The 21,711-nt window shown below is 43.8% G+C and overlaps 1 long non-coding RNA gene across 3 annotated transcripts in view; it reads right to left on the reverse strand.

Moving 5' to 3' along the window:
• Positions 1-261: 261 nt before the first annotated feature.
• Positions 262-21,711, reverse strand: part of LOC132476341 (uncharacterized) — an 83,056-nt gene continuing 61,606 nt past the window's right edge. The window contains exons 4-6 of one of the 3 annotated variants that reach the window (XR_009530127.1): positions 19,689-19,846; positions 8,501-8,596; positions 262-1,782 (exon numbers count right to left, since the gene is read on the reverse strand). This is a non-coding gene — a long non-coding RNA (uncharacterized LOC132476341). The remainder of the gene's footprint in view (positions 1,783-8,500; positions 8,597-19,688; positions 19,847-21,711) is intronic. The other 2 variants (XR_009530126.1, XR_009530128.1) reach the window with 2 other exon arrangements.

The raw sequence follows: 21,711 nt of genomic DNA on the forward strand, positions 1-21,711 counted from the left end.
TTCTTTTTTTCTAAATTAGTTTCTGCTTTATAACAAAGTGAATCAGTCATACATATACATCTGTTCCCACATCCCTTCCCTCTTGCGTCTCCCTCCCACCTGATTTTGTTTTGTTTTTGCTTTCACGATTATTCTGTAGGGGAGGAAAAATAACTTTCCTTCTATCCTAAGTTCTTGGCTGAGATGCCCCTCTGATAAAGGATAGATGAACAGGAGAAAAAGAAAAACAATTTTTATTATATAGGTACAGGAGCCCCACAAAGATATGAGATGGTTGAGGCTTATATACCATCCTGAGCTAAGGAATGGGTTGAGGTCTGGGGCTTCAAAGCAGGGGAGGTGAGAAGAGGAGATGTTCAGTAAACAAAGGTTGCCCTGCCATGGCTCTAAGTCTCTCAAGCAAAAAGTTATCTCTGGTTATAGTAGCTCTCTTCCTGGTAATGTAAATTTCCCTTATAAAGGGGTAATTTATACTGTTTTTAGAGCTTCTCCTGTGTCTGCAGTTTCTCAAAATAAGCTGTTCAGAATAGTCCTTATGCCTCCAAAGAGACATATTTGGGGATGGCATAATCTATCTTCAGTTCCCAACTTTTTAAAAAGCTACCAGAAAAGAACCAGCAGCCCATTCTTCATGCTCAGCACTCTGCCCTGACTCTAGGTGTGGACACCAGGCACTTCTCAAACAACTCAGAACACCACAGAGGCAGCCAACAGCTCATTTGTGTGTGAATCACTCTTTGTGGATTTTTAGCCTCATTTTCTCTTTGGTATTCGGCCCTGGAGTGGTTCAACCCAGAGTCTTTCTCAATGTTTTTTTTCTCTGATTCCCATGGCTCAAAGGGAACTTCTCTAACTTTAGATGAACTCTAGGAGGTTTTAAATGGATGTTTCCCAATGTATATTTCAAGGGTATGCTTTCTAGTAGAGTAACGGACATTCGCATAATAGCAGATTCTATGATCAAATAAATTTATGATCACTGTGTTGGACAGAAATTTTAAAAAATTAGCTTGCAGGATACGTTAAAATCTTTAAAAGATTAGTATGCATTGTAAATCTGCATAGGATTAACCTATAATTTGAATAATTCACACACACACACACACACACACACATAAATGAGAAATAGTGAACACATCTCAGAGAACCAGTTCTCACTGAACACCCTTTTGAGACCAGAAGGAAGGGAGCAGCCACAACCATTAAAAGAATGAGGAGGAGAGGCTAGAGAAGACAGCAGAGCCTGACCATACAAGGCCCTGAATACCTACCTAGCTGCCCAAAATCGACGTGACCCTATCGCACTGGGGAGCCACGAAGGAATTTGAGCAGAGCAGAAATCCCTCATCTCCACTTGTTCCTCTTTTCCCTCAGTACCTCATCCAGTGCTTGAAAATCCCAACACTCCGCCCAGTCTCCTTCCTCCTTGGTTGGGGCAGGGGTGTCTGGTTTAACCTCACGGCCCAGGACTACGTCATCCAGATTGCTCGGGGTGGCATCCGTCTCTGCTTGTCTGGTTTCCAGGCTCTGGACATGCCTCCGCCCACAGGGTCCTTCTGGACCTTCAATGATGTCTTCTTGGGCAGCTAGGTGGCTGTCTTGGACAGTGGCGACAGGAAAGGTGGCACCCCAGAAGGGCTAGCACGCTATCGTGATCACGGAACAGGACAGCAAAGGAGTGGGTTCTCGCAGGTGCAGTTCTCCAAGTAATGCCCTGGTTAGGCGCATGCACACTGGGTGCTAGCCGAGGCCCTGCTACTCAGTAAAACCCCACTATTTCCACTGAAAAAAAAAGAAAGAAAATTAAAAAACAGGATACAGCAAGAACTGGTCAGAACCAACTACGCCCAAGATGGTGGAAGATTTGACCTCCAGGAGACCTCACGCCTCATTATACGCTCATTGTAATAGATTACCATCTAAATGACACACCCATTGGTGCCATGACAGTTCCAAGGCCAACCATAAAGGGCTAAAAAGTAAGTGTGGCCCAATTCCTGGAAATCCCCCCCCCTTCTCCAAAGTATAGATAATGAGAATAATCCTCCCACTCCTTAGTGTATGAAATTACCCAGCCCATAAAAACTAACCACCCACACACCCGGGGCCACTCTCACCTTCTGAGATGGACCACATTCTGCCTATGGAATGTGTATCTCTCTAAATAAACCTGCTTTTACTTTACTATGGCTCACTCTAGAATTCTTTCCTGTGCAAAGCCAAGGACCCTCACTTGGCAGCCAGTCCCAGGAACTCACCCAAGACCTGGAACATGACCGTTCTCTCACTCCCCCTTTTCCTGTACCACTTTGGGAAATGAAGATCTAAACAGTGGAATACCATACAACCACTAAAAAGGATGCAATAGGTTTATGCATGATTTCTTAGAAGGATGCCCATGATACAGTAGATAGAAACAAAAATTTCTCAACAGTATGTAGGTGAATGTAAATATGTGAGTGTAAATATGCTTGATGGGCATAGAAAGGGGCTGGAGGTGTGTCTATCACAGGGGAGAAATGCCCCCCATGGAGTGGGGAGGGGGTTGGAGAGGTGGGAAGGAGAAGTTAGTTTTATTTATTTTACCAATAAATAAAATAATTATGAGAGATTATGAATGATTTTACTCTGTGGGTTTTCTATATTTAAAAAATAGAAACCTTAAAAATTCATAACAAACACATCTAGTAGAGGTCCTTGATCACTATATCCTTACACTTCTGCTAATACCAAGGGTTTTGATGAATTGAAAACAATGTACACCCAGTGCTGGAGCTTTGGGCCTTATTTTTATCATGAGGAAAGTTTGTCTGTCACTTAAATTTGACTCATTAGAGTTAAGTTTCTCGGAAGACAAAAAAAAATTTACATCATGAGGAATGTTTGTCTGTCACTTAAATTTGACCATTAGAGTTAAGTGTCTCGGTAGACAAAAAAAAATTTACCTTTCCCAGCTTTCCAATTTCAGGCGAGAATGTTGGCCGGAGATAAATACATAAGGGAATAAATGAAAAATAGGTGTTCCTGGCTGATATCTAATTGCTGCAGAGCTAGGGAGTAGAAAAATGAGAATGTTTCTAAGGAATCTCTTCTTTCTTCCCCTGACCGATCTGTCTCACATCAGCCAAAATGGAACAATTTGTTGGTTTTCTTTCTTAACTGTACCAGGGAGATGTTTTAATGACCCTTTGTTGGTGAGCTCTTGGTACTCCCAGTATGTTTCCCCTATCAGCCAATTTTGTCTCCATTGTTCACAGAACTGTTGCTCTGTCTTCTGAGAAATTGAAAAACTGTTATGGTTAAGTAATAAAGAGATAATGCTGGGTGACAAATGCCTGTGGAGCCAGAAAGATTTAATAATATCCAGTGAGTTATGACTATAATCATGTTTTCTATTTGAAACAAAGAAAACTGGTAGCAGGTGTCCTGCAGCAAATCTATATATCTCTTCTCTTTTTTTGTACCAGTTGCCTGGTTCCCAGCTCTTAGATCATGACAGTGAGGGCGCATGGACCACCCTGAGACTGAAGACATTGCGTAGGTTAGGGTGGTGGCTTCTGTTGAGTTGCCCCCAGTCCCTCCAAGCAGAACCTGAGATAAGGCTTTGAATGCAGCAGCAGGGGAGTTGGCAAGTAAGATGGGCAGGGAGGAAGGCAATCCAAGGGGTGTTATTTGATCAGGTTGCTTCTCCAGTGAGTGGCTGGGACTCAGTCCTGCTGGGATCATCTGGGAGACTGCGGAAAACATGCCTCAGAATTGATGTACCCAAGAGACAAGGAAACTGGGACATTTATCCTCCAACTCTCATTTCTTTTTGGCTGAGAGCTGCTCCTGAGTATGCCCTCAGCACTTCCAGACAGTTCTGTGGGTGGACTGAGCATGCCAAAGGGGAGCCTGTAGTGTGCTCCAGGTGTTTGAAGAGCATGCATGGAAAGGTGAGTGCCAAAGGGATACAGGCAGGGCGGGGACAGCATCCTTCACAGGTTGAATGCACAAGGGGCAGATCTGTGATGCTTTCATGTGATCCCAAAAGTTGGATTAGAGTATCTTTCTATTAACATTACGATAGAGCTCAGGGAAAGGTATAAAAAGGGAACACGAGAGAAGGAGACAGAAGAGGGATGAAAAAGGGGCAAAGAAAGGTGAGGGGACAAAGAAGAAGCAACATAAGATGGAGGAAGTCCCAAGTGGCAGACGGTGTAGCAAAGTGTCTCTGCACTGTAGGCCAGTTGTATCGTCAACATTTTCACTCAATTACATGATAACAAAACAGGTAGAGCTGATAAAGGAGTGAAGACAATTCTTGCTACCCCTTAGTAAGAACCTGTGTTGCCGTCACTTAAAAAGGACCAGGCCTCGGGGCTTCCCTGGTGGCGCAGTGGTTAAGAATCCACCTGCCATTGCAGGGGACATGGGTTCGAGCCCTGATCCGGGAAGATCCCACATGCTGTGGAGTAACTAAGCCTGTGTGCCACAACTACTGAGCCTGCACTCTAGAGCCCATGAGCCACAACTATGGAGCCCACACATCACAACTATGGAGCCCGTACATCACAACTAATGAAGCCCATGCGCCTAGAGCCCATGCTCTGCAACAAGAGAAGCCACCACAATGAGAAGCCCGCACACCACAATGAAGAGTAGCCCCAGCTCGCCACAACTAGAGACAGCCCACGTGCAGCAACAAAGACGCAACGCAGCCAAAAACAAATAAATCAAAAAAATAAAAAAGGACCGGCCAGGCCTCATGTTGGTTGTTTCACACAGGTTAACTGTAATTTTCACATGGAGCCTGTGATGTGGGTATTATTGTCCTATTTTACAGTTGAGAATACTGAGGCACGGAGGAGTTAAGGGATTTGTAAGCCATCGTTTGTTTCGGAACTAGCTCCAAAATTTACGTTATTTCCTGTACAGAGTGTTACACTCTGCAAACCACTAAGAAGAATGACTCTGTTTGGCAAAAACTGCACTTGGAGTCAGGTTGAGCACATGGGCTCAAGCAGCCCATCCCTTGACATTTAAGTCTTCGGCTTTGACACACACAGGAACATAACGAGTTTGTTTGGGCCTGATGTGTTAGGTGGATAGCAATTCCCAGGCCCCCAAGGATGGAAGCACCTCGTCCAGGATGGAGGCCCTTCTAGCCGTTCCAGGATGGCCTGTGCATTGTGCTCCGCTCCCCAGCTTCCTGCACAGAGCCCAGCTTCCAGAGGATCGTAAACTCTGAGCACGTCTGGTGTGCCGTACTTAGTGTGGAGACATTTATGGAAGTGGACCCCTCAACAGCAGGTGATGACGGCACCTAACTCCTCTGGGGGCACCTCTAAGGATTCACTTTGACACCTTGTAGAAATAACTGATGTCTTAGGTCAGGTTCCTTAAAAGCAGCGCCTGAGACAGCTTTCAGTTGGAAGGTAATTCACAGGGATGAGGAATAAGGTCTTCTGACTGTAAGAGGTGCTGCTAAGCCAGAAGACCTGTTGCCTACAGGAGTCATAAGTCAGTTAGAGCAATCAAAATAATCCTGACTAAAGAAGATGTGGTACATATATACAATGGAATATTACTCAGCCATAAAAAAAGAACAAAATAATGCCATTTGCAGCAACATGGATGGACCTAGAGATGGTCATACTGAGTGAATTAAGTCATACACAGAAAGACAGATATCATAAGATTTCACTTATATGTGGAATCTAAAAAACGGGGTACAAGTGAACTGATTTACAAAACAGAAGTAGAGTCATGGATATAGAAAACCAACTTATGGTTATGAGGGGATGGGGCGGGGGGAGGGGTAAATTGGGAGATTGGGACTGACATATACACACTACTATGTATAAAATAGGTAACTAATAAGAACCTGCTGTACAGCACAGGGAACTCTACTCAATACTCTGTAATGGCCCATATGGGGAAAGAATCTAAAAAACAACAATAAAAAAAGAGTGGATATATATGTATAACTGATTCAATTTGCTGTACACCTGAAACTAACACAACATTGTAAATCAACTATACTCCAAAAAAATTTTTTTAATTAATCCTGAAGCTGGATAATTGAGTCAAATCAATACCTTCATAAAGATTGCTACATGAATATCTGTGTATGTAATAGGCAAGAAGCAACCGAACTTCATCTTTGTTTTAAAATGGGGTCTGGGTCATTTAGATTAATTTGTTTAAGGAAGCAGGGAGGATTCAGGAGAGACCTGACCCCTTGGGATCCCAGAGAAATTTGGCCAACAGGATTTGTTGCACTAACAACCCCATGTAGGACTCCTTCTAGGCAACTCAAGTTATCGGATCCTGCCCATCTCATAGTGACCCAGGGATGCCAGGAAAGCACACAGAATATTCTTTCCCCAGGCAGACAGCCAGTCTCAATGCCATATAGAGCAATGTTGTTTCGGCTTTACTGCTCTGTACAATGGATACCAGGAGGAGGTGACTTCCCCATGGAAACAGTACTCTGTCAGATTGCAATACCCAGTCTAATGTACCCACAGAGACCACTGCTTAGCTTGCTTGACTTTTTTCTTATTTAATTTTAGCTCCTTAAGGACGGGAGCCTTGTCTAGCTGAGTACTTGATCCTCAACACATTTTTGAGGAATGAATGAATGAGGGAGTGAGTAAGTGGGTGCTGAGTACCTGCCCCTGACTGTTGCTAGGCTCTCGGCTCCAGACCCACCAGTCTATGCTCTACCTTTGGATGCCCGGCCCGGTGAACTCCATGGCTCCTAGTCAGCTGGCTTCTGGGCAGGTTCTGCTAAGCAAAGGCTCTAAGGGAGAGTGGAAGGCTGGAGGTGGGGCTCAGCAGGGCAGGGGGAGGGAGACTTCATTATTCCTGTCTTGCTGCTATTCTTTTCAGCGTGGTCCCACCATAGCACTTTCCCCAGGGACACTCTAGTTTTCAGCCTCATCCTGCTCTCCCAGAGCCTGCCTCATATCCCCTTAGAAGGACCGGCCACAGCTGTGGTACGCCCACCCTCTTTAAAGATCTGGGTGTAGATCCATGGGGCTCCTCCTCCTAGAAACTGTCAGAACTCTGATTTCTTCCCTTTGTTCCTCTGGCCCTAAGGAGGTAGCTGCTTCCTGCAGTTACTACCCTAGTATTTCCTTTTGCTTTCCTCCAGTATCTGTGTAATTACATTCTCTCTTTTAAAATCCCTTATGTGGCTTTTGTTTTCTAGACACTGACATGATCTTTTAGCAACCCTGTGATGTGGGTATTACTGTCTCCATTTTGCAGATGAAGAAAGTGGTGCTGCAAGGAATTGTAGCATTCCCAAGTATTCGCATCCAGGACATGTTGGAAAAGGCAGTATGTTGTGGTCAGATAATCTGAATTTGAATCCTGCTCTTATTGTTTATATTGATTTTTACTTTTATTATTACTTTTTAAAGATCTATTTATTTATTTAATCTATTTTTGGCTGCATCAGGTCTTAGTTGCAGCACATGGGATCCTCACTGAGGCATGTGGGATCTTTCACTGTGGCGCTCGGGCTTCTCTCTAGCTGTGGTGCACAGGTTCCAGAGTGTGTGGGCTCTGTAGTTTGCGGCACACAGGCTCTCTACTTGAGGTGTGTGAGCTCAGTAGTTGTGGTACACGGGCTTAGTTGTTCTGCGGCATGTGGGATCCTAGATCCCCGAACAGGGATCGAACCCGCGTCCCCTGCATTGTAAGGCGGATTCTTTACCACTGGACCACCAGGGAAGTCCCTGTTTTTACTTTTAAATTTACATACAGCAGAATTCATCCTTTCTAGTGTATGGATCTATGAGTTTGGACAAACAAATATAGTTGTGTTAACCCCTCTGCAATCAAGAAACAGAATAGTTCCATCACTCCCCAAAATTCCCTCACACTGTCCCATTATAGTCAACTCTTCCCCCACCTCTAGCTCTTGGCAATCAATGTACATTTTCTATTCTTATAATTTTGTCTTTTCCAGACTGTCATATAAATATGCTCAAATAGAATGTAGGTTTTTGAGTCTGGTTTGTTTCATTTAGCATAATTTATATGAGATTTTGTTTTTGCACAAGTTCATTCCTTTTTGTTACTGAGTAGTATTCTTTTATGTGGATGCATAATAGTTTTTTTCATTCACCAGTTGAGCGGCATTTCGATTGTTTCTAGTTTTGGATGAATACAAATAAAGCAGCTATAAATATTCACTTATGGATTTTTGTGTGGACATAAATTTTTATTTTTCTCGGGTAAGTACTTAGAAGTGGGATGTCTGTATCATGTGCTAATTGTATATTTAACTTTGCAAGAGAAATAGCCAAATTGTTTTCTAAGGGGCCAAATCATTGTGCATTATCACCAACAGTGTATGAGAGTTCCAATTGCTCCAAATCCTTGTCAGCACTTGGCATTGTCAGTTTTTGTTTTTGTTTTTTAATTTCAGGAATTCCAATAGGTTTGTTGTGATGTAGTACATTATGAAAGCATATGGATGGGACTTTGGACCATGTACATTTACCTTGAAAGGCTGCAGAGCATCGTGGCTAAGAGTCCAGACCTTGCAGTCAGCTTTAGTGCTCACTACCTTTGTAAACACAGGTCTCAGTTTCCTTATCTGTAAGATGAGGATAATAATAGAATATATACTTTAAAAGGTTGTTGTGAAGGTTAAATTAGTTAATATATGTAAAGCACTGGTACAGAGTAAGTACCACCTAAGTGATCATTATTATTGCTATTATTTTACTCAGGGCTGGACCACTGCTTAGCTACCTGGTGCCCACATTTGCACAAAAGCAAAGCTGAGAGGTCATTCCTTGGGCTCCAAACAGCAAATCTTGAAGCTTTTTGATTGCATCTTCCATCTTCTCAAGCTTCTATACTACAGTTCTTTTTAGAAGCCATTTTGTGTGTAATGCAATGCCCATCCTCACTTTGCAAAAGTCCAATTTTAAAGCCAGCATTTGAACTTCAGTGATTAAAGAAAGCATTTGAATTGTTATAGATTCCCATCTCCGTCCAAACAATATGCTTTTAATAGGAACACAGCTTGTGATTCACCCTGTTTCACTTTGATCTGCAGTGCAGTATGCATCATCAACATTAAGATGAAATTACTCTGCAATCACACACATGGAGCTCATACTCACAGTAATTGCACAAAGAAAACCTCATTATCCTGCAATATGAGCTTCAAAAACAAACATACAACCTTTTCTCCCTCTAGTGGCACATTTAAAAAGCAACCTCAAGTATCACAGAGGCCAGTCTTGCGCATTAAAATCAAGGGAAGCCAATAGAGAGTTTACCCAAGACTTGGGAGATTCATAATATTTGTTTATTATTGACTGTGGGGAAAAGTTTCATTTTATTTATGCCAGATAATATTGCTGTCAACACAAAAGGCTGGATTATAGCCATAGGAGTTTTGTGATTTATCCTCACTTGGCACTTTATTTTGTATTAAAAACAATAAAATAGAAGTCTACAAATATTGGGTAGTCAGGGATTCTGATTGCAGGCAGCCTCTTGGGAGAATGAGATACTCCCCCTGCCCTTTAAATGTTTATCATCTCTGAATAGTGATGCTTCACTGCAGTTGGTTGGATAGTGTCACCCCCAAATTCAGGTCCACCCAGAACCACAAAAGGTGACCTTATTTGGACATAGGGTCTTTTTTGATGTTAGTCAAGATGAGGTCACTCTAGATTTTAGGGTGGGCCTTAAATCCACTAACTAGTATCCTTGTAAGAAGAGGAGAGGACACATAGGGAGACAGACACACAGGGAAGAAGCTCGTGTGAAGACAGAGGCAGAGACTGGAGGGAGGCATCTACAAGCCGAGGAACGCCAAGGGTTGCCAGCAGCCACCAGAAACTAAGAGAGAGGCATGAGAGGCTCTCCGTCAGAATATTCACAGGAACCAACCCTGCTGACAACACCTTCATTTTGGATTCTGGACTCTCAAACTATGAGAGAATCCACTTCTGTTGGTTTGAGCCACCCAATTTGTGGTAATTTGTTGCGGTCACCCTAGGAAACTAACACAATTACTCTGATGGGTAAGAACAGGGACCCTTTCCATAGTTACTATTGTGTGCCTAGGCACTCAGAAGCAGTTTATATAATAGATTAACTCATTTAATTCTCATGGTATCACTGGGATAGCTACTATTATAATATGTGGTTTGCACAGGAGTAAAACTGACTCTCTGAGAAGCCACGTGACTTACTTAGGGTCACATGACTTGCTATTGTTTAGATGTGGCTGCCACATGTTCTTTTACACCTGGTGAGTGTCTGAGATTATTCTTTTACTATTTCACTTAAATCATTCATTTGTTAGTTTTAAACTTTGTTTTTTTTTTTTTTTTTTTTTTGCGGTATGCGGGCCTCTCACTGTTGTGGCCTCCCCCGTTGCGGAGCACAGGCTCCGGACGCGCAGGCTCCGGACGCGCAGGCTCAGCGGCCATGGCCCACGGGCCCAGCCGCTCCGCGGCATATGGGATCCTCCCAGACCGGGGCACGAACCCGTATCCCCTGCATCGGCAGGCGGACTCTCAACCACTTGCGCCACCAGGGAGGCCCTAAACTTTGTTTTATTGAAGAATATATTACATATAGTAAACTATGCAAACTTTATATCTATCTATATCTAGATAGATAGATAGAGTAGTGAATTTTTACATATGTGGATACCACCCAGATCAGCACCCTAGAAGACCCTGCCATGACCCTTCCCATATAACATTTTAATATTAAATATTACAAAAAGTCATATAAATGCTTTATGACTTTAAAATGTAACAAAGTTATGAAAATTAATCATTTCTCTCTCACATTATCCCTTATTCCTACCTCCAACATATTAGTCATTGTTACTGTGTATGGTGTATATCCTTCTAGACTTTTTCTATGTTATATTTTTATTTATGTATGTGGATACATGCATAGTCTTATATAAGTATATATGTTTTGTACAGGTATATATGTGTTCACACACATGCACAAACACACATTTATATGCACAAACACACATGCATGGCCACACACATCATTCTCCCAATACGGTATAATTTTATAAATATCCTGTACCTTGCTATCTTTCCACTTTTCAATGAAAATTCAATTAACTATCAAGTTAAGAAGAAAAAAAGAGAATTTTATTCGAGCCAAACTGAGGATTATAACCCGGGACGGAGATTCTAAGAAAGCTCTGAGAACTGTTCCGCCTGTTAGAAGTCGAAGGCACAGTCATATACATTTTTTTTAATAAATTTATTTATTTTATTTATTTTTATTTTTGGCTGCGTTGGGTCTTCGTTGTGGTGCGCAGGCTTTCTCTGGTTGCAGCGAGCGGGGGCTACTCTTCGTTGCGGTGCGTGGGCTTCTCATTGCAGTGGCTTCTCATTGCAGTGGCTTCTCTTATTGTGGAGCACGGGCTTTGGCGCGCAGGCTTCAGTAGTTGTAGCATGCGGGCTCTAGAGCACACACTCAGTAGTTGTGGCGCACGGGCTTAGTTGCTCCGCGGCATGTGGGATCTTCCCGGACCAGGGCTGGAACCCGTGTCCCCTGAATTGGCAGGCGGATTCTTAACCACTGAGCCACCAGGGAAGCCCCATATTCATTTTTGAGACAAAGGATGGTACATCAAAATGACATACTGACATTTTATATAAAGTTCACCAAGGACACATAGTCCTGGTAAGCACATACAAAGCCACCAGCAAGTCACCATGACCTCCTACAGAGCTGGGAACGAATGTTATCCTCTTTTTTTTTATTATTCATTAATTTATTTTTGGCTGCGTTGGGTCTTCGTTGCTGCGCGTGGGCTTTCTCTAGTTGTGCTGAGCGGGGGCTACATTTCATTGCGGTGTGCGGGCTTCTCATTGCAGTGGCTTCTCTTGTTGTGGAGCACAGGCTCTAGGCACGTGGGCTTCAGTAGTTGTGGCTCGTGGGCTCTAGAGCGCAGGCTCAGTAGTTGTGGTGCACAGGCTTAGCTGCTCTGCGGCATGTGGGATCTTCCTGGACCAGGGCTGGGACCCATGTCCCCTGCATTGGCAGGCAGATTCTTAACCACCGCACCACCAGGGAAGTCCCAAACACTATTCTTTTAAGAAGTTACACTGCTAGCATCCGAAGAAAGAAAAAAAAATTGATCTTCACACAAAAAAATTGACCTTTACCGTTGAGCAGGCATTCCCGTCTTTGAGGAGCTCTGGTTAATGTGTGATGCTGATGCACACTGCCCATTAGGGAGGGAGGAGGAGGCCCAAACAAACACAGAGAGAGAATGTGATGTTTCATTTTTTTCTTGTCCTGTCTTAAAATATAAATTTTATTTCATCACACCATTAAAATTCCTGCCATTTTTAAAATAGACCTACTTGGAAAGAGTAGCACCTGGGCCGCCATCAGCCATTTCTACTTTTGTGGGAAAGAAGTCTCTAAATGAAGACACTGGGCAAGAAAGCAGAGTGGAGCAGATGTTCCAGTCTGGCCCACTCCACTCCACTCCGTTCCACCTCGATAGCCTTATCCATCTTTCCCTCTTATGTCTCTGCAGAGAGATGTGGTCTCGGCAGTCGTAGCTGGCCAGCCGCTGCGGCAGTAGAGGTCCCAGGCTCTCAGAAGGCAGGCCACGAGGGACCCATTTATCAGGATGGGTCACAGCCGAAGGGACATGTTCTTGGCAGTAAGGGTGTGGTGATGGCTTCCTGACAGCAGGTCAGTTCAGAGCCTGTGTGGCCCAGGGACCAAGGGTAGGGTCTGTGGCTTGCTGACCATGGCCAGGAAGCAGCCCCTTTGGGAGGGCTGTTCTGGAAGTCATTCCTGGAAACTCAGCCAAGAGCCCTTCTGCTTCTCCCAATGGATTTGTAGGCATCTACCTCCCTGTAGTCAATCCCTTTCTATTTAAAATCGGGTGGCTTCTGACAACCATAATTAAACTACAGGCTCTAGGCATGTAAACAAGAGAAGCCACCGCAATGAGAAGCCCACCCACCACAAGGAAGAGTAGCCCCCGCTCACTGCAGCCAGGGAAAGCCCGTGTGCAGCAACAAAGAGCCAACGCGGCCAAAAATTTTTAAAAAAAGCATTAAAAAAAATAGCTTACTGTATGTTATATGGCAAAATGAAATTTTTTAAAAAAAGAGTTTAAGTGCAGACTCTTCCAGGCCCTACTCCATGAAGACCCTCAGCATCCTCAGTCATGGCAGGTACGAAACATTCCACACTGCCACCTCCGTCCTAGAAATCCACTCCCTTTAGTTTAGTTTCTATTGACCAGAGTATTTAAAAATAAATTTTATAATTTAGAGAGGAAAACTATGACAGGCCAAATTTGGTACAGTCCTCAAACTAATATACATAATATATATAATATATGTATATGTATATGCAAAATACATTATATAATATATAAAGACATGAATATCTTAGATATATATATCTAAGATATTAGATATCTTAGATATATATATCTAAAAGAGATACATACACTTAAAATATATACATATACCTAAAATATATATATGAAATAGATATATGTATATCTTACATATATACCTAAAAGAGATATACATACTTAAAATATATACATATGTGTAAAATATGTATATGTATATATTTGTATATATGTAAAAATATATATACATACACATATATATGAGACATACACCTAAAGAAACTGAAGGTTTTCAGGACGAGCCTCCCCAAAACGTGCCACTTTGGCACGCAGACTGTTTTGAGATGAAGGCATTCAAGACCCAGCAGATTCAAAGAAACAAAACAAAAACAGTCTTTCACCCTAAACTACCTAAAAGAATTTAGATAGGGACCTGGCCCAGAAAGAGAGCTATTACCAAGAGAGAACTTTTTATCTGAATGACCCATCTCCACGGCAGGGCAGACATCTAATTACCAAAGCTCTGCTCTTCTTATCATCCTGTGAATCACCCTCCTCCCTTTCAAAGCCCCGAGCCCCTAGCCCATTCGTCAGCTCACGATGGCATATACTTTGCTCTCCGACTCGTCCTTGGGTCTCATAATCCTTGTGCGGTCCGTGTATGTATGTAATTAAATTTTTTTTTCTCCTGTTAATCTGTCTTATGTCAATTTGATTATTAGATCAGCCAAAGAACCTAGAAGGGTAAAGGAAAAACTTTTCCTCTCCAACTATGTACCTATATACCTAAAAGATATCCTCTCATGTGTCACCTCCAGTTGTTCGGTAGTGGATGTTTGGACCTATTAAGTTGTGTTTAAGGCTTGGCCTGAATGCAATCTGGAATCGATTAGTGATGTTCCAGTGTATGTCTGCCCTCCTGGACAGACCCTGTGAAGCACATTTATTTGGAAGCTCTTCTCCCCATAGTTTATTTTATGGGACCAGCTGCCCACATTATGAAGGACTGGATGGTGACAGTTGCCTCCCTGTGACTGGAGTCGTGGCTCTGAACTCTGTTGGCTCGTTTACCTAGGAGAGTGACCAGTATGCACCGCCCAGAGTCCTGGGCTGACCCTGCCAGGATGACGACAGTGCAGGACGTCCAGTCATATGATGCCCGGGGCAGATTATGGAATGCTTGTACTTTCTGTTCTTCTTTTCTTAGTAGGGATACACAGGATACTTCCAGGATCCACCTGTATCCCTTCGCTTTGTATGAGTGGCAGCTTCCTAATTCCGACTATGAGCATGTTGGACTCTTCCTGAGGGCTTTCTGTGAGCCCTTCAGGAGCAGGCTGGGCCTCTGCGCAGGGCAGGGTGGGAAGCGCTGGGGAGTTCATGCCTAGGGAATAACCCAGAGCCAATACATACCCCAGGCTTTCTCACCCCTTAGATGTGACATCTCTGATGTGTGTTCTACACAGCCTCCTAGAGTTCACCAGTAGTTTTAAGCTCAATTTTCCCTACCCTCCACTCTGAACTGACTTCTGTGTTATCCATGAAAATGCACCTCTTAGATCTCTGACCACAGACAGTGTGGAAGACCCACGTCCCACTAATGCGCTCTGAAATCCATCACTGTGTTGGCTCCACGTCTATGCTTCCCATGGGCTGTGTGCTGCCAGGGTCTCAGCACAGCAAGGAAACTGAGGCAGGCCCAGTCTTGGGAGACACGGGGCTCCTCTGACAGCTGACTGTGGCTCAGGGACTTGCCACTAGCTTTGCCAAAATGTCCTTAGAACTCACCGCAGTCTCAGACTTTCCCATCCAACACTTCTTCCTTCCTTCTGCTCTACAGGGGTGATACCTGCAGCTCCATCTGCATTTTTTTCTTAATTGAAGTAATGTTGATTTACAATGTTGTGTCAGTTTCAGGTGAACAGCGAAGTGATTCAGTTACTCTCTCTCTCTCTCTCTCTGTCTCTATATCTGTATATTCTTTTTCAGATTCTTTTCCATTATATGTTATTATAAGATGTTGAATATAGGTCCTTGTGCTATACAGTAGGACCTTATTGTTTATCTATTTTATGTATAATAGTGTGTATCTGTTAATCCCAGACTCCTAATTTATCCCTCCCCCCTCCCTTTGGTAACCATAAATTTGTTTCTATGTCTGTGACTCTGTTTCTGTTTTGCAAGTTCATTTGTATCAGTTTTTTAGATTCCACATATAAGTGATATCATAGGATATTTGTCTTTGTCTTACTTCATTCAGTATGTAAGTAAGTAATGACTCACTTCAGTATGATAATCTCTAGGTCCATCCATGTTGTTGCAAATGGCAATATTTCATTCTTTTTTATGGCTGAGTAATATTTCATTGTATGTATATGCCACATGTTCTTTATCCATTCATCTGTTGATGGACCCCTAGGTTGCTTCCCCATCTTGGCTATTGTAAATAGTGTTGCTCCATCTGCATTTTTTTTTTTTTTTTTTTGGTGGTACGCGGGCCTCTCACTGTTGTGGCCTCTCCCGTTGTGGAGCACAGGCTCCGGACGCGCAGGCTCAGCGGCCATGGCTCACGGGCCTAGCCGCTCCGCGGCATGTGGGATCCTCCCAGACCGGGGCATGACCCTGCGTCCCCTGCATCGGCAGGTGGACTCTCAACCACTGCGCCACGAGGGAAGCCCCTCCATCTGCATTTTTAACCTCACAGGTGGTTTCCCCATATATCTCGTGCATGTCTGACCCTGTCTTTCTTGGAGGACCCAAACTAACGCAGCTTCCTTCCGTTCCTTGTCTCGCTCCTCCCCTCCCCTATGGAGGCTTCCTGGGATCACCTTCCAAATGAATACTTACACCTGGGGGTTGGCTTCTGTTGGGGCCCCAGCCTGTACCACACTCCATAAGTGTTCTTCTCATATTGTGTTTACCAGGCAAGCCCAGGCTGACCAATAATTTCAATCTCCTACACTTCAGATGCCCATCCCAGACTTCCTTGGGAAAACCCACATTTTGATGGCCTTGATGAGGTAAATATAATGACAGCAGTCGGAGTTGTAGTATTGTGGTGTTTCAGCATCAGGGGTTCTCACAAACCTATTAAATCAGTTGTGGCCCTACGGCCATCTTCTCACTGAACTGAGTATCTAAAATCAGTATCAGTAGCTTGCAAATTACTCTCCTCTGTGTTACTTTATGTAGATTGAATAACAAGAATCCATTGTCAATATTTGCCCTGCATGAAACTCATCAGCATGGAGCAGAGAAGCAGAAAATATTCCTTACAGAACAGACCCGTAGATAATCAGACCGTGAACATATTCTTTCAAGAGACTCATGATTATTATTCCCCTTTTAATGGATCATAGAACGCTAGCTTAATTGCAGATGTTATATAAACTGGCTGCAAAAGCTACTAGTCTAACTGCATTATGTTATTTCCTGTTGATTTATTTTTAAGCTTTCTTTCTCTCAATACTACACCTGTTTGGTACTCAAAAACCCAAGTGTTCTGAAAAACTGAAAGATAGCCAGCAGGAGCATAAATCTTGCATGATATATAACTTTCCAAATAAAAAAGGAGCTGGAATTCATGACAAAATGAATTAGATATCAAAATATTATCTGATGTCAAATCTGTAATTTTTGGAGGTATTGTTAATTCTCAAGCAATTATCATCCTAATTCAGAGAAGTCCGAATTCAGAGAATTCAATAGAGCTTTTTTTTTTTTTCTTATGTGAGAACCAGATATCTACCTTTGTGGCTGTGTGGGAAATACAAGTCTTAAGATGGCTAGCTTCTTCTCTGTGAGTTGGCAGGATAGTTCAGCCCACCAGCTTCTTGGCAAAGTGGCTGGTGTGCTTAAGAACCAGAAATACTCCATTAGTATTTGCTGGTAGTGTATGAGTGTGTGTGTGTGTGTGTGTGTGTGTGTGTGTGTGTGTGTGTGTGTGTTTGGGGGCATTGGTCTTGCTCCAATGTTTGTCAAAATGGCTATGGGCTAGAGAATTACAGTACCTTCCTGAAACACTCCCTCGTCAATTTATTCTTTCATTCATTCCTGGGTGGACATACTTCCCACCTTTAATATCTCTTCTTCCAGTCCCCATTTCCTCTGTCATGACCTAACCGTAATATTCCACGCTGGTTTCAACTTCCTAAAGAAAGTGTATTTCTGTGGCTAGAACAACTGGGTGGAAGGCTAAAGTCTGAGGGGACCTTTTATCCTCCAAAGCCACAGGTCTAGCTGGGCTGGGAGAAGTTGCGGAATAAGTGTTGGAATGTTTGTAAATATAAATAAATATATTGCTCCAGAAGAACATTTTAATAGAGGTTATCACTGAAAAGTAATCCTACCATGATTTTTTTTTAATCTGTGGAACGTTAGATTGGAAGGTGTCGTAGAGTCATTAAGTCCTGTTTTTATCTTGTGAGAAAACTTAGGAGCTGTTGGAGTTTGTCTGGGAGGAAGGAAAACTTTCCTCTACCCTCTTAGGGTTAGTAACGGAAGCCTGCAAATTAAACCGACAGAAGACAGGTTAACAAAGAAAACATACAATTTTAAAAATGAGGGGCGGGGCCTCCCTGGTGGCGCAGTGGTTGAGAGTCCGCCTGCCGATGCAGGGGACACGGGTTCGTGCCCCGATCCCGGAGGATCCCACATGCCGCGGAGCGGCTGGGCCCGCGAGCCATGGCCGCAGGGCCTGTGTGTCCGGAGCCTGTGCTCCGCGACGGGAGAGGCCACAGCAGTGAGAGGCCCGCGTACAGCAAAAAAATAAAAAAATAAAAATAAATAAAAATGAGGGGCTTCCCTGGTGGCACAGTGGTTAAGAATCTGCCTGTCAATGCAGGGGACATGGGTTCAAGCCCTGGTCCGGGAAGATCCCACATGCCACGGAACAACAAAGCCCGTGAGCCAAAACTACTGAGCCTGCACTCTAGAGCCCACGAGCCACAACTACTGGGACCACATGCCACAACTACTGAGCCCACATGCCACAACTACTGAAGCCCTCACACCTAGAGCCCATGCTCTGCAACAAGAGAAGGCACTGCAATGAGAAGCCCATGCAACGCAACGAAGAGTAGCCCCCACTCGTCACAACTAGAGAAAGCCCGGGCACAGTAACGAAGACCCAACGCAGCCAAAAATAAATAAAGAAATAAATTTATTTTTTAAAAAATAATGTTAATCTTTTTTACGTGCATGGAAGATTCAGAGAAAAGAAGTAAAAACTCACAGAAGAAGTTAAACCGGGGGTGGGGCTGCTTATATACCATTTAAACAAAGGGTAATAAACTGTGGAGAAGCAACTAGGAAAAGGAAAGAGGGTTTGGGCTCTTAGGGGTGATAAACTGTGGGAAAATGACTAGGAAATATATAAGGAAATGTATTGGAAGAGAAGTGTTATTTTAGTAAAGTCTGTTTATGCAGATTCATCTCAATGTGACCACTCCTCCACCCCATCTCCAGAGATAAGAGTCAGTCTCTTTGTCCTGATACAGGGGGACAACTTCCTCAAAGAAAAATTAATGCCCTGCTTTTTGGCAGATAAGGAGTGGGTGGAGAACTTTAACCACATCAGTTGCCTTCAGCTCACAATAACCCTTATGCCAAAGTGGCATATTTTGGGGGTGGCATCTTCTGATCCCCTTCAGGTTCTAAGACGATCCAAGAGAAATGAATTAGATAGCAGGTAATCCTGACACATAGAACATCTGGTTCAAACCTTGGAATGAAGGATCAGAGGGGAAAGCTCATCCACCTTGAGTCCAGGAGATGAAACGCAGAGATGAATTAGGGACTTCTTCATTGTATTCCACAGAAGAGAAATCAGAAACTCCAAATGTCAAGGTTAAAAGGAAAGGAAGAAAGACTTTCTTTCAACTTGCCAACTTTGAAGATGAAGCAATGGGAGTCTAGAGCAATTAAGTGATCTGTCCACAGTGACCGAGACACATAGAACAACTGATTGTAGTGGTAGAACCCAGTAACCACATGTACCAGTGAGGGAGCTTCTAGCTGCAAGAAACACAAAATCTCAATACAAAATGGCTTGAGCAGGGCTTCCCTGGTGGCGCAGTGGTTGAGAGTCCGCCTGCCGATGCAGGGGACAAGGGTTCGTGCCCCGGTCCGGGAAGATCCTAAATGCCACGGAGTGGCTGGGCCCGTGAGCCATGGCCACTGAGCCTGCCCGTCCGGAGCCTGTGCTCCGCAACGGGAGAGGCCACAACAGTGAGAGGCCCACATACCGCAAAAAAAAAAAAAAAAAAAAAAAAAACTTGAGCAGTGAGGGGATCATTACCTCTCACAAGGAGTGTTGTCAGGGAGCAGCACCAAGGTTGACTAATTCAGTGGTTCCACGAGGTCATCAAGGATCAGATTCCACCCTCTTTCAGATCTTCAGGTTTTCCTTTTTGGTTCCCAAATGGCTCCCCAGTGCCACGCCTTATTTGCAGTTAACTGTTCAATGGAAAGAAATGAGGCTATTTCCCTCTGTCTAAGAATCCTTCCCAAATGACTTCTCTTAGACCTCACATTTTATTAGCCAGGATTACTTAAATCACACATTTTATTAGCCAGGATTCCTTAAATCACACATTTTATTAGCCAGGACTACTTAAATCACTGTCAAGGAGATCCCCCTCCTTCCGACTCCCTGGGGCCAGAGACAATGTCATCAGAGGAAGGTAAATACAGGAATAGATTCAGGAATCTTGCTTCAAGGAAGAAAGAGAGGGAAAAGAAGGAATTAGATAAAGAACCAGCACCTGGGTCTGGAACCCAGCACCCAGGAACCTTCATGACCAACAAAGTTTAGTCTAGAGTTTGGGGACACATCCAGCAAAGGTCACTGGACATTCCGAACAATGTTTTTGGATGAAGAAGCTGAAATGTTTCTCGAATTACTGAAAGGGCTCAAGGCTGTCACCTAGAATCTCATCAAGAATATATCACTTAACACTTAATTAATTCGAGATAAACTACATTCTTGGAGACTGTAGCAAGTCCATGCCCAGGGGCTGTTTGGGGCTGATAATAATGCAATGGAAAATGAGAGAGCTGAAATGTTTCCAGTTTCCACCCACATGAAGGACAGGGTGCCTGCCTTATCTGGTCCCAGTTTTGTCCTTTTGTCACAGAGTAAATCTGCTAGATTCTGCCATGTGCAGGATAAATGATCACACAAGACCTCCCATATCCCTTTGCTCTGACACTCTGCCTTCTCATAAAACCTGCAGGCAGCCTTCTAATGATCGTGTTAGCTTTCCAACTACCTTAATCCTGGGAAAGAGACATCTTGGATGGTGAACTTGTATGCTCTGAATACTGAAAAGGCAACGTCTCTACAGCAAATTAATAAACTGCATCATTCTGGCACACATTCTAATCTTTGATGGGTTGGGTTTGTGATCAGAGTGAAAAATAAACAAGTCAATCCTGGATGTCCACAGATGAGGACTGGACCACAAGCGCACGTTGTCCATGTCAAGGGCAGACAGCTTGGGAGGTCCTGCTAGGGTAGCCAGCCTGCCAACCCACGAACCCAGCTTGCTCCCCTCTCTTCCTCTGTTGCTTGGTCATCACTGCACTCTTGGGACAGGGCTCTGCAAGCTGACATGTATCAAAACCGAGTTAGCTGGGCTTCCCTGGTGGCACAGTGGTTGAAAATCTGCCAGACACGCGTTCGAGCCCTGGTCTGGGAAGATCCCACATGCCGCGGAGCAACTGGGCCCGTGAGACACAACGACTGAGCCTGCGCGTCTGGAGCCTGTGCTCCGCAACAAGAGAGGCCGCGATAGTGAGAGGTCCACAGACCGCGATGAAGAGTGGCCCCCGCTTACCACAACTAGAGAAAGCCCTCGCACAGAAACGAAGACCCAACACGCCCATAAATAAATAATAAATAAATAAATAAATAAATAAATATAAAGGCCAAGCATTTGAAGCCCTTTAAAAAATAATAATAACCGAGTTAGCTCCCGGTGGGGAGGTTTCCTAATCCGCCCCCCACCAGCCATATCCCCTCTGTAGTCCTGCTGCCCCAGCTTCAGACCCTCAGTTCCCCCGTCTTCACCGTGGGCTGCTCAGACTCAAAGACTGATGACTTCACTGGGCTGAGGGAAGCTCTGCAGAGCTCTGGCCTCCTGGAGGACATCAATTTGGCCCCCCCATTTCCCTTTAGTGGTAATTGAACGTCAGGATAACAGATGGAAGATCGGGAGAATGAACCAGAGTTTTACTTTCAGGGCTTTGTGGAGGAAGGAAGGGTTAAGATTTCCAGAGTTCAAGACTTTTCAAATTTTAAGTAATTGTGGTGTCCGCTC

Source organism: Mesoplodon densirostris, chromosome 16 (assembly GCF_025265405.1).
Source record: "Mesoplodon densirostris isolate mMesDen1 chromosome 16, mMesDen1 primary haplotype, whole genome shotgun sequence".
NCBI lineage: Eukaryota > Metazoa > Chordata > Mammalia > Artiodactyla > Ziphiidae > Mesoplodon > Mesoplodon densirostris.